This window comes from Topomyia yanbarensis, chromosome 1 (assembly GCF_030247195.1).
Source record: "Topomyia yanbarensis strain Yona2022 chromosome 1, ASM3024719v1, whole genome shotgun sequence".
NCBI classification, from domain to species: Eukaryota; Metazoa; Arthropoda; class Insecta; order Diptera; family Culicidae; genus Topomyia; species Topomyia yanbarensis.
In genome coordinates, this window is record NC_080670.1 from 68,241,003 (window position 1) to 68,255,437 (window position 14,435).

Below are 14,435 nucleotides of genomic sequence, written 5' to 3' on the forward strand. Positions count from 1 at the left end.
TATTTTTACTAGATGGATTAGCCAAACAATGCCAATCACCTAGTGAGATACTTGATTAATTAATAGATTACCGTTAAAAGACCTTCAATAAATTATGTTTTAATGGGGAGGGTATATAGCAAATTGTAACATAAAAACGCTTTTAATCCACCTAACAGTGTGATGAGACATTTCTTATAACTGTTATCACTCTCTTCGGATATTATATCGTTTGAGAACATTTAGAACTTGATGCTTCGCGATGTTTTTGATAACACATACTACATGGGATAGTGGCAGGACTCAGAGAATCGCTCAAATCAGCATAGGACAACATCAGTGCTAGAAATCTCAAACCAAATCAATGGGAAAGCGAAAAAATGACCCATTATATAGACATACAAACGAATTATTGCTAATGCTCTGTTAATAAAACATCTAAATTCCTCAATCAATGCATTGTGGTGGGAAAACTGAATTTTCCTAAAGGGGTTATGTATATTGTACTGAGTCAAAAAAAACATTTAGCCTATACATATAATTGGTCATACAACAAAAATAAAATTCTCATCAAAATCGATCAGGACCTGCTAGAGTCGAATGTAAATCGTCATTTTTCATAAATTTCTCTCTACATTCGGAAAGTGTTATCCTCGTTATTAATCATATTACGTTTTCGTCTCAACTTGACGCATTTCCAAAATAAAAACCCGTTTTAATCCACCTAATGGTGCAATTGTGCTTTTCTCATTTGTCCAGACTACGATTCCATGGCTGGTTATGTTCAATACAATGGTGGAAATGAATATTACATGTTCAGTACAATTTTCACATACGAACAATGGATCGACAGCCACGATCTTGAGATACTATGTGATACTGAAACATCGCTTGAAACCAGCGGCGGATCATTTAGAAAGATCCGGGTCCTGCATAAAACTTTCAACTTGTTAAGAAATTTTAAACTAGTTTTAATTTTAAAGTAGCAACCCCTCACTGCATACTCGCTCCGGGCCGGTATGTTCACATTTTTGCCTTTCTCATATAAAGAAAGGCTATGCAATCACTGTAAAAATCGACTTTTTAACCGAGGCCCGGAGGGCCGAGTATCATACACCATTCGATTCAGTTCGTCGAGATCGGCAAATGTCTGTGTGTGTGTATGTATGTGTGTGTGTGTATGTGTGTGTGTATGTGTGTGTGTGTCATTTAAACTCACACAATTTTCTCAGAGATGGCTGAACCGATTTTCGCAAACTTAGTTTCATATGAAAGGTATAACGCTCCCATAAGCTGCTATTGAATTTTTAGTTGATCCGACTTCCGGTTCCGGAGTTACGGGTTGAAGAGTGCGGTCACACAGCAAATTCCCATATAAACTGGTACCACCATAATGTTCAAATGATGTAAAACATATTAAAATTGATGTAACATTACTCTAGTTTGCGGGTCTGGATCACTAATGATCAATCAAAGCAGCTTTGACCACATTAGCCACCTATGACGGTTCATGACGCCCTCGGGGAACCCGCCAAGTTCCTAAGCTAATATCACACCCATTCCACAACGAATTCTCTACCGATTTTTACGAACTTAATTTCAAATGAAAGATACAGTAATGCCATTGACTGCTGCTGAATTTCATTCGGTTCTGACTCTTGCTTCCGGAGTTACAGGGGTGTTAGTAAGGATACACTGGAATTTCCCATATAAATCGGTACAATCGTAATACCTCAGAGGCTAAAAACTATTGAAATGGTCACCAAATTACTTCTAATCGTAGATCTAGATCACTGATTGCCAATCAAACATTCTTTGAATATATTGTCCACTATCGACGATTCCGGAAGTCCGGAATTCCGGGCATATTCAACAATTAAAGTCACATCGGTTTATCGGTGATGACTGAACCGATTTTCTCAAACCAAGTCTCAAATGGAAGGCAAAATATGCAGTTGAGTATTGCGTAGCCGCCCCTTCACCCCCCCCCCCCTCCCCACCTTGTCCTTACACCTCCCTCCTTCATCACTCCCCTCTTCTTGGATCATCCTCACGCCCAGATTTCCTTCATCCACCCCGTATACCGAAATAAGATGAAGGATTTCTGACGCATCCTCCACACCCACTCTACTAAACCCCCATTCCCTACACGTTCAAACGCATTCCACCAACCTTTGCAAATTATAATCACATGAAGATAACATTGAACTCATGCTTATTAAGCTAATTAAATATTATTCTTTTGCCTTTCTTATATAGAAAGGTTATGCAATTGCTCCAAAAACCGACTTTCTAACCGAGGCCCGGAGGGCCGAGTCTCATATAACATTCAACTCAGTTCGCCGAGATCGCAAAATATCTGTGTGTATGTATGTGTGTATGTGTATGTGTGTATGTATGTGTGTGTATGTGCGGATTTGTTAACAAAATGTCCACATCGGTTGCTCGGAGATGGCTGAACCGATTTTTACAAACTAAGATTCAAATGAAAGGTATAATATTCCCATAGGTTGCTATTGAATTTCATTTTCAACCGACATCTTGTTCCGAATTACGAGTTGAAGAGTATGGTTACAAAACAAAATTTGTTGATTTTTCCAAATCAGTTTCTCGGAATTTTCTGAACCGATTTTGACAAACTTAATTTTAAATGAAAGGTCCATCAGCTGCTGTTGAATTATGTGTGGATCCGAGTTCTGGTTCCTGAATTACAGGGTGATACGTACGATCACGCAGCAAATCCCGATTTTAACGAATTCTGCAATGAATGCAAAAAGATGATTTTTTTTCCAAAATGTAAACACAACTGTTGAATTTGTAGATCTAGGTCCCCAACAGTCATTCAAAGTCTCTTTGGCCACACTGGCCACCATCGACGGATCCGGAAGCATCCAAAGTCAGAATAACGGTTATATTGGTTTCTCGAAAACGGCTAGATTTGCTCAACTTAGTCTCAAATGAAAGGTGTTGCGTCCCCAGAAACTGATATTAAATTCCATCTCCATCCGACTTGCAGCACCGGAGTTACGGGTTGTGGAGGTCGATCACATAGAAAACTCCGATTCAAACCGATACCGCGATGAATGCACAAACGTGCTCTTATATATACTTACCAAGTGTAATAAGAATGAAAGACATTTTCATAATGTTATATTGTACGAACCAGCTATTAAATCATAGTTTGGAGAAATGAGAAAGGCACAATTGCACCTCTAGGTGGATTAAAACAGGTTTTTCCACATACACACACATACATACACACACAGGCATTTTCCGAACTCGACGAACTGAGTCGATTGGCATATGACACTCGGCCCTCCCGGTCGCGATTAGATTGACGAATTTTAGAGTGAATGAGAAAGGCAAAAACATTTTTAGCAAATTTTGAAAGTTATGCATTTTTTTTGGTGAGCAGTTCTATGTTTCATAGACATTAAATCAATTTCAACTTCACTTCCTATTAAATAAAGACCCTTATTACAGTACATCTCTACAAAAGCGAGCTCAATTTGAAAAGAAATCTGAGGATTATTATTGATTACAGAACTCTGGAATTTTCTATTGGAATGTTTTCAGGCAGGAATTTGATATTGATGCTATTAGACAACTGTGAAATCAAGACCAATAGATCAGTTACATATCAGGAAGGACCCCATTCCGACAATTTATCAAAAGTCCTCATGATGTTTACAACAACAGGTTATCAATCTACGGATCAGATAATTGTTATTGTAATATTGAATTAAATCAGTCTGCATCAATAAATTTTCAACTTCAATCCAATTTATTTTTTTGGTTTGGTGGGTGGGGGGGTGGGGGTTGTATGGTGTTAAACCCCAAAACCTTCTCTTGGCTACGCCGTTGCTTGGAGTTATTTATTTCGCTTTCCATTTTCCGATATGTTTCAGATCGATCCGATGGTTATAAGTTAGAAAAATTGCAGTCAGAAGGTTCGCACAAATGAACATTTTTGCACTGATAAGTTATCAAGTTCCTTCCAGATAACTTGGAAGTGTTCGGTGATTATTTCTAGCGGTTGTAGATAGTAAAATGAAATACAAAATTCGTTTTATCGAAATAATGTTTAGCTTATTTCAATGGATTATTACTGTATTGAACAATAAATAGGCGAGAAAGAGTAATCAACAAACAACAAGCCATAACTTTTAAAGTATTCAAAATAGATATTTAAAGTCTTTAGTAAAGTTATTCGCAAAAGTAAGAGCTACAAATTTGCTGAAGACATCATTTCGATATAATCACTTCCAAGAAAATTTGTGAAAATATCTCACTCATAGGGAGATTAATCAGCAAAAGCCCAATACCATAAGAAAGGGCATATTGCCGCCATTAAATTCTCCGAAGATACTATTGACCTAAAATAAGGCGTTTTGGCGTTAATAATAGATTACATGTTTTTGGTCATATTTCTGGCAATGGGAAATGATAAAAATCTTTCGTCCGCCTTTAATGTTAAATATCTCTTTTGATAATAGTCCGATTTCAACAATCTATAGCTTGTTCGAAAGGTATTTGTTAAAGTTGTCTAAAAACATATAAATTGTTAATCTATAATTTCAATTTCGGCAGATAATTTAAAAAAACTGTAAAAAACGCCATTTTTACGCATTCAAACATTCATATCTTGGAAACTAAACATCAGAATCAAAAACAAATTAATAGCGTTCATACTGTTTTTTAGTTCTTTCATTTAAAATTGGTTTGGATAAGATCGGTTCAGCCATTGCTGAGAAACACGAATGAGAATTTGTCCGTTACATACACACACACACACAGACACACACACACACACACACAGACATTTTCCCAAATCGTCGAGCTGAGTCGATTGGTGTATAAGACTCGGCCCTCCGGGCCTCGGAAAAAATCTTGAAAGTTTGAGCGAATTCTATACATTTCTTTTATAAGAAATGTAAAAAACAGGCGAGTGAGCAAGAACTTGAGTCGATATGTGTGATAGATAAAATACATTTGCACGCTCTTGAAAAAAGCTACATTTTTAATGTCACCGTGGTCGTGTCCTGTACACAACCCTTTAATTTTTTTTTTGTTCTTATGTCGAACGGGTAAGATCATGGCTGCAGCGTGTGGACACTACAATAAGCGGTAGACGCTATGCATTTTCGGCAGCGGTGGCCGTGTGCGGATTTTTCGGGTACCAGCACGGTGTCACAGAATGATTTGCAAAGTGGGTGGGTGGGGTGGTTTGGATTTAATTCAATACGGTGTGTGCTGCTTAAGAGTGTTGCGTTTGAATAAAATATATTTATTTTTATGCATGCGTGTGCGTTGTAACTTGTTAATCCATGTTTACGGCGCATTGTAGCTGCCTAGGGTAAAGAGCCTATTGGTTTTCATATGTTTCATATTTTGGTTATATGTTTTTTATCAGTAAGGCATCTGACAACGTGCTTCTGTAGTTATTGCACTGTTCAGCAGCGTAGTGTTAGCAGAGTGTAGTTGTGTGAGAAAACCGGGTAGGGTCTTCACCACACTTCAACGAACCTGTAAAAGGGTTTTCTTTCATAAATCATAAATAATACCGCAACCCAGAAACAGTTCAAATAATATGCCTTTCGCATTCTTTATTTGACCATTCTTTAGTATCGGTATGATCGACTCAAAGTACCTTCGAGTTTAGAGTTACATTACATTGTATGAGTCGCCTATGTCTTTATTCTACTCCCTAGTTCGACAGCGATGGATACTCATCACTTTACTACCTTCCCTACTCAGAGCGTCGGCATCGTCCGAACTAATGGCTAAAGCTTTCTCTCTCGCAATATTGCTCTCTTGTGGTATCCCGAGTGTACAGGTGTACAGAATAAACATAGTAATGATGAATTGATATTACATACCGAAAATTGATTTTCCAACACTTCCTCTCAATTTATCATTCCTAAACTGCTAACTAATTTGCAAAATCGAGTTTTATATAATGGTTTAGTAAACAAATCTGCAATCTGATCTTCACTTTTAATGTATTCCAGTATCATTTTCTTCTCTTTAATCAGATTTCTCATATACATATATTTAATATCGATGTGTTTGCTTCTTTGATGTTCTCTTGGCTCTCCTGCTATTCTAATACAGGGTATGTTGTCCTCGTATATAGTGAACGGGACAAATTGTATCCCAACTTCACGCAATATACCCGACATCCATACACCTTCTTTAGAAGCATAGCAAAGCGAAACCAACTCAGCCTCTGTAGACGAAAGTGTCACGAGCTGTTGCCTCTTGCTGCTCCAGGACACGATGTTTCCGTACACCGTAAAAGCATATCCCGAATTAGACCGACGTTCCTCAACGTCATTCGCGAAGTCAGCATCCGCATAACCCTTAAGTGGCACGTCGTCTTTATCTTGATGATATAGCAAACGAAAAGATATCGTCCCTTTAAGGTATCGAAGAATCCTCTTCAACCCAATCCAGTGTTCCTCACTTGGACAGCTCTGAAATTGACTCAAAATATTTACAGCAATTGTTATATCAGGTCTAGACATCAGGGATAAATACTGCAAACAACCCAGAAGTTCCTTATACGGTTCATTAGTTAAGTTTCCTGATTTCACCCATTTACAATTTGCATCCATAGGGGTGGCAACTGGTTTACAATCTGTCATTCCAAATCTGTTCAATATTTTGGCAATGTAAGTCGATTGAAATAATTCTAATGATCCCTTTTCAATATTTCGTGTACATTCCAGCCCTAAGAAAGTTTTCAACTGTCCCAAATCCTTCATTTTAAATATTTTAGAAAGATTGTTTTTAATCCAATGGACATTCTCGGTATTACATCCAAAAATAAGAATATCGTCAACGTATAATACAATGAATAACCCTTTTTCAAAACAAGCATACAGGCAAGTATCACTGTTCAGCTGTTTGAAACCCAACTTAGAAATAGTTTCAGTGAAATGATGATTCCAACTTCTACCCGCTTGTTTTAAACCATACAAACTCTTGTTTAGTTTGCAAATTCTTGTATTTTCATTCTTGGTTCGAGGTAAATTCATAAATATTTCTTCTTCCAAATTCCCATATAGGAAGGCAGTTTTTACGTCCATTTGATGAATTAACCACTTTTTCTTCACAGCAATTGCCAGCATAGTCCTAACCGTGGTCATTTTCGCAACTGGCGCAAAGGTTTCCGAATAATCTAACCCTGGCCTCTGTGAGCAACCTTTGGCAACAAGTCGAGCTTTGTACCGTGGTAAACCACCTTCATTTTTGATGCCGAACACCCACATGGAATTGATAGTTTTTCTTCCCTTAGGAAGCCCACTAACCAATGTCCACGTGTTGTTATCATCCAAAGCCATAAGCTCTTCATTCATTGCTTGTTCCCACTTGTGCCAATCGTCGCGTTGCATTAATTCATCAATTCGTTGTGGTACCTCTTCAGAATTATGAGACATAACAAAACTAGTTTCAAAATTATTCAGCCATGCTGGGGTTCTCGTGTTTCTTTGACTTCGGCGTCTCTCATCAATAGCTATATCTTCGAGGTCATTAGAAACATTCTCGGTGTCCACAAATTCATCTTCACTATCAGAAGCATTAGCTGATTCAATCTGAGGGTCTATTAATTCTTGTTCATTTTCTATTTCGCATTCTGTTAAAATTTCTTTCTCGTGAAATTCAACTTGCTTGCGTTCCTCGTCAATAAAACTTCGGAAATAGAAATTATTTTCATCGAATTTTACGTCTCGTGAAATTATTATTTTCCCTTCGTCTTCGTCCCATAGTCTATATCCATTTGGTGCGTACCCAACCATAGTAAGAACTTTACTTCGTTTGTCTAATTTCGTCCGATGTTCTTTATTAACGTGTGCATAAGCTAAACAACCAAATACTTTGAGCTTACTTACATCGGGCTTACTTCCAAACCACATTTCATACGGTGTTTTCAACACCTTCAACGCACTTGTTGGACTACGATTTAGTGTATAGCATGAAGCATATAATGCTTCCCCCCACAAACTCATTGGTGCATTACTTTCATGTAAAATGGTTCTTACTTTTTCCATTAGGCTTCGGTTCATTCTCTCGCTTACCCCATTTTGTTGAGGTGTATACGGAGCGGTAGGTATCATTTGTATTCCTCTTCCTCGACAGAAGGCCAAAAATTCTTTACCATAATACTCGCCTCCGTTATCAGACCTCAGTTTAGAAATACGAAGAGAGAAATGAGAATTAGCAATAGCCTCAAATTCTTTAAATTTTTCAAGAACTTCACTTTTTTGACTCAACAAGTAGACCATGACAAAATGTGTGAAATCATCTGTGAAAGTAACAAAATACCTGTAACCATCATGTGTCACTTCAGGCAATTTACCACAAACATCGGAATGAACTAGTTCTAATGGCCTTGATGATCGTATTCTTGGATCAATGTTAAATTTTTCTCGCGTTTGTTTCCCAAAAATGCATGAATTGCATCCAAACGGGCTCGCAATCATGGAAGATGGTACTAGATTCAACCTCTCAACCATATTGTCTCTTACCAGTCTGGATAAACTTTGCATTCCCAAGTGTCCAAAACGAGCATGCCATAATTCAGTTTCATTCAATCCTTTACCTGTTAATGCTTTACCAATATTTTGAACTAAAAACAGTTCCAAAATATAGAGACCATTTACCTTTTTACCTGTGATAATAACATGACCTGTCTCATCAAGTATTTCCACCATATCATTCCTGAAAACAACTGATTTTCCAGTAGATTCAATACGAGAAACTGATAGGAGATTTGAGCTTAATTCCGGAATGAAAAGCACGTCGTAAATATCAACCTTACGCATTTTATTGGTCCTCAAACAACAGTTTCCCTGTCTCTTACCAATGATACCGGTACCAGTTTTAGCGGTATCAATTTTTAGTTCCTGGCAGTCCCACATCTCGTTGAACGCTCTTATGTCTTTAAACATATGTTGAGTAGCGCCGGAATCCATCACCACTGGAATAAACGTTGTCGATTGAACGGGAAATTTTCGTGAGTCCATACAGAAAACTCGAGAGTCCTGCACAAAATCGTCGTTCAGCCTTTTTAATGGCACTCGTACCATGAAGCTACCATTCTGACGTGTGACTAACGCTACATCCCGATGCTTTCCATCCGCGTGCATCTCTACCTGAGGCTTATCCTGCTGCTTTTTATTCCTCCACTGTCGACAAAAACGTTGTTTGTGGCCTGGCTTACCACAATGGAAGCAAACAAGTTGTTTCTTCTGTGGTTTTTGCGTTGGCTGCTTGCCGTTCCCAACCATCGCCACTTGTCGATCGAAATTTTGTCCGCTCGCACCAGAATTCTCCGCGTCCAGAAAAATGCGTCTTATCTGATCAAGCGACATCTTCTCTATGTCGTCCTTTCTCACAACCGACAACGCTCCGAGAATATGTTGATATCTCTCCGGTATGGCAACCAGTAGTGTATTTAACTGCTCAATACTGGTAACAGTTTCTCCCATACACTCAAGTTGTCGAACAATCTCTTCGTGAGAAGCAAAAAGCTCTTTGAGAGATTTAAATCTCTGCGTCTTGAGCGTGTACAATCTTGTTCGCAGCCCAAGCATGGCTACCGCACCTTGCTTCTGGTAAACTTGATCCAACCGAGTCATGATTTCTCTTGCATATTTACAATGCAGCACATGCCCCATCGGTTCATCATCTAGTGCCAGCCAAAGCTCATTAACAGCAGCGTCGTCATCTTTCAGACGTTTTGCCAGTTTCTCTTTCCTTTCAGCTTCCTGTTCGGCTGAAGCCCCTACTGCCGCTTCAAAATATTCTTCTTCCTCGGGAGTTTTCTCGAGGGCATGCAACAAACCTTCATGCTTGAAGTGTTGCTCCATCCTCTTTCGCCAAAGAGGGAAAGATTTTTCGTCTCCTTTGAATACCGGAACGATTACTCTTTTCAATCGGTTGTCCATAATTGAAGATATGTCAATACCTGGAAACCTTACAAATGTTAGAAATTAAATAATTTCCCCTTCTTTCAACATAGAGCACTAGCTGTGTAGACAATATTCGGAGCTTTGCCCCACAGACAAAACAGATCTCTGTCTGAGCAAATGCAACGAAAAGTCACTCCACAAAAAGCCTCTGAACCCAACAAAAATAATCGAGAATAATTGTTCCGCAGAAAGGGTGGTCTCCGCCTGAACAATTCTCAATTCTTCCAAAGCAATTATCTGTTAGGACAATTTACTCTGGGCCCATAACCTGTTAGCAGAGTGTAGTTGTGTGAGAAAACCGGGTAGGGTCTTCACCACACTTCAACGAACCTGTAAAAGGGTTTTCTTTCATAAATCATAAATAATACCGCAACCCAGAAACAGTTCAAATAATATGCCTTTCGCATTCTTTATTTGACCATTCTTTAGTATCGGTATGATCGACTCAAAGTACCTTCGAGTTTAGAGTTACATTACATTGTATGAGTCGCCTATGTCTTTATTCTACTCCCTAGTTCGACAGCGATGGATACTCATCACTTTACTACCTTCCCTACTCAGAGCGTCGGCATCGTCCGAACTAATGGCTAAAGCTTTCTCTCTCGCAATATTGCTCTCTTGTGGTATCCCGAGTGTACAGGTGTACAGAATAAACATAGTAATGATGAATTGATATTACATACCGAAAATTGATTTTCCAACACGTAGTATTTTATATAGGGGAGTACACTCAGGTTTTATTACGCGGTATTTTTTACGCGAATTTTGAAATTTCCGCGGTTTTCATTTACGCGTTTTTTTGAAATTTAGGCGGTTTTCATTTGCACGGCCTGTATCCCCTGCGTAAAAAAACCTGAGTGTAATTGCATCGGAAACAATCACATTCCCAGCAGAACTTTTTGTTTTCTAATTTCAAACACTTTTGTTTCTTACTGTACACAACGGAAAATTTTAAAACAGAACATACCGTCCCAGCAGCAGTTTAGGCGGGTGTTCTTTTTCGATTCAAATTCAAGCCATGTCTTAATCGTTACTGGACTTAAAATTGTTTTCCCAGTTTATCCAGTCAGAGTATCTGTCCTGCCCTATGTAGTTAAAACACAGTTCTAATTGCGTTTTAAAGTATACAACAAATAGAACGGTTAGGTATACTAATTTAAATTTTAAAATATATCTGTTTGAAATTATGCAACAAACCGCTGTACTGAAGATATAATTATGTCAGTCCTATTACCACATAAAACACCTATATAACATAAAACGCTGCAGAATTGGTTTAATAATACAATGTTTACACTACAGAGTTATAACACGTTTTAATAATTAGCAACAAGAGAAAATGTCACCAAGATAGCATAAAACCCGTTTTAACTGGTAGTGCGAACGTTGCATAACAATGTAATTTATCAAATAATTTCATTTTTTTCACCACTAATCGATCAAGAAATACTTAACCTTAAGATTGTTTACTTAAGTTCATTAATACATTATTGAAAATTTAAATGGAAAATGAATTTCATATTTCATGAAGAATCTGTATATTTCCGTTGCTGGGCGTGGGCTTCCTCGTCACGGTTCTAAATATGGAACTTTTCTTTTAAATATATTTTCTGGACAGACCAGCCTATTTTTACTAGATGGATTAGCCAAACAATGCCAATCACCTAGTGAGATACTTGATTAATTAATAGATTACCGTTAAAAGACCTTCAATAAATTATGTTTTAATGGGGAGGGTATATAGCAAATTGTAACATAAAAAAACAGGCGAGTGAGCAAGAACTTGAGTCGATATGTGTGATAGATAAAATACATTTGCACGCTCTTGAAAAAAGCTACATTTTTAATGTCACCGTGGTCGTGTCCTGTATACAACCCTTTAATTTTTTTTTAAATAAATCTTATGTAAACTTGGCAACCACACATAGGAAAACTATGGTTGTTTACATCTGGCCTATCAAGGCAACACCCAAAATGAAAAAAAAACTATATGCATTGGATGGTGTTTATGTCAAATAAAAATAACCCTGCGGGAAAACCGGGAAAATATGTATTAATTTTTTTCTGACAGGGCATCATTTGTCGTGAAATTCGATATGTCAAATGCTTCTGATAGTGTCAAATCCAGACAGTCAACATATTTCTTTATTTTAAATTTTTATATTATTTTCACGTTTCCTGAGTTGGAAAAAACACATTGTTGCAATCACGAAAATCAGCTTTATCGATGTATGTAATAAAAAAAGATTTTTTTTTCCTCATTTAATGACCCAATTAAAAGATTTTTGTTTTTGCTTGGAAAAATAGAGAATTTTCACACATCGAGATAGTTTTGTTGCATCAATGTTATAATTTTTCGACAGTTTTACATTTTTTCAGTTAAAAAAAACAATAATTGGCGGAGTTACCCTTGACCCTTTCCTCGAAAACCTCTTTTTATGAGACTTGCAAACTAGATGTCAACTTCAATCCTTAAACTCAAATCAGTCCATTAGGGTGAAGCAGCGTTGCCAACATTTTTTTCAAAAAAACTGGAACCTTTCTAGAAAAAAAAACTGGAAAAAAAACTGGATGCTCGAAAAAACCTACTATACTCTTGTTATGTTTAAGTCAACGATTCAATGAACGTAATTTTAAGTAAACACGTATGTTCCAAACCTTTTATTGAAAATTTGAGTCAGTTTTTGATATTGTTGTCCAAATTTTAAAAAATATTAGAACATCTGAATTTGAATGTAATTCTAATAGTTACAGTCGAATTTTACTGTTTTGAAGATTTTCAATCTACACAAAATCCACAAAATCGTAAATTTAAGACCCTTTACTAAACTTGAGAATGCGCTTAATCCTTTCTTACGATAGTATAGCAACTAGCTGCGAATACAACAAATGTTCATGTAAATATTTGACACAATGTACTGCCACCTTAATGTTTGAGAAAAATTCATTTGAAATCGTATCAAAATGTACATTCTTGTACCGTTTTACTCACAAGTAGTATAAAAAGAGTTCAGGTCACGGTGGATTTAAATCTTATTCTGCGGCACTCTGCATCATCCCATCGCTTGCTTGAAAATTCTGTGAATCGAGCTACAATTTGTGAGAAAGAAAACTAAATAAATGAATATTAAAAAAAACTGGATAAAACTGGCTAAAATTTCAAAAAACTGGAAGATTTTTCCGATTGTCTGTTTGACTGGATGTTGTAAAAAAAAACTGGAAGAATCCAGTTTAAACTGGAAGGTTGGCATCGCTGGGGTGAAGCGATGCCAAAATCACAACATCGGTTATGTTCGGCTATGTTCGCGTTACGTTCAGCATCTGTGTGCGGATAGAACGTACTATACCGATAGGAGATCGCACGCACACAAGCGCATCGTTCAGCAATCAGCTGATTGATTTTTGTACCACGTGTTTCATTTGTTTTGAAAAATAAAAAGGTACAAATTTCCCAAACGAATCAAAATTCTGTGAAAATAATCTATTCATCTGCATGTGCTAACATGCTTACATACAATGATACAATTTCTAAGCAATCGGAGATGAGACATTTAAGTTTCAAACGATTTTGTCTTGCGCGCCAATGCATTGTTTTGATTTTGACGATGAAATAAATGGATTTTGAGTGGAATTAGACGGAAATTGGCATCAAAACAATTGCTCGGCAGTTTAGAGCACTTTAATCGCTTTTTATTACTACGTTACAGTAAAACTGTAATTTTTTCACATTTGAGAACGGTTTTGTCAGTTTAATCTGGTGTAGTATTTCACTTCCCCTACTAAATACCAAGAATATAAAAGCACCAGTAACTCTCGCTGTGGAGGATAAGTCGAACGAGCATTGCTCTCCTCCATAACTAACAGGAAAAGCAGAGCAAAGGAGACTGCGGCATCACATGGTAAGCACTACCCAAGCAACCAAAAGTTCGTATAAGGGAGCTGCATAAGCTTCTCGTTTTAAGTAATTTTTCAGTACGTTTTATGTTCTAATAGCGGCTTAAGCAGCTTTCAAGTTCCATTAAAGCTTAAGCAGCTTGAAAGTTCGCTAAGAACTTTATGTGAACTTTAAGGTGTGCTTTTTAAGTATTATCCGAACTTCTGGTTGCTTGGGTATGTGGCGTCGGTTATTCATCACCAGAGGTCAGGGGCACAAAGAGGCAAAACGCACCCCCTAGCCAACAGTTAAGGGTAGCAACAACAAGGGAAAAACTCGTTTGATGTTGACCTAGTAAGTTGGATTAGAACAAATCTGACATACCTTGGTGCAGCTGGTGATAAGCTCCACTAACAGTGAAGTGATCTGATAAAATTGCAGCAAAATGACTTTTTTACATCATTTTGAGTGACTTAGTGAGATGCCACATTTAAATTGTAGCATATAGCGAAATATTACTTAGTTTGTAGTAAATTTAATGTTTTTCATATTCAACCCAGGTAACCAACAAGCATTAGTGTGTGCAGTAAAGTAGCGTCAAATTT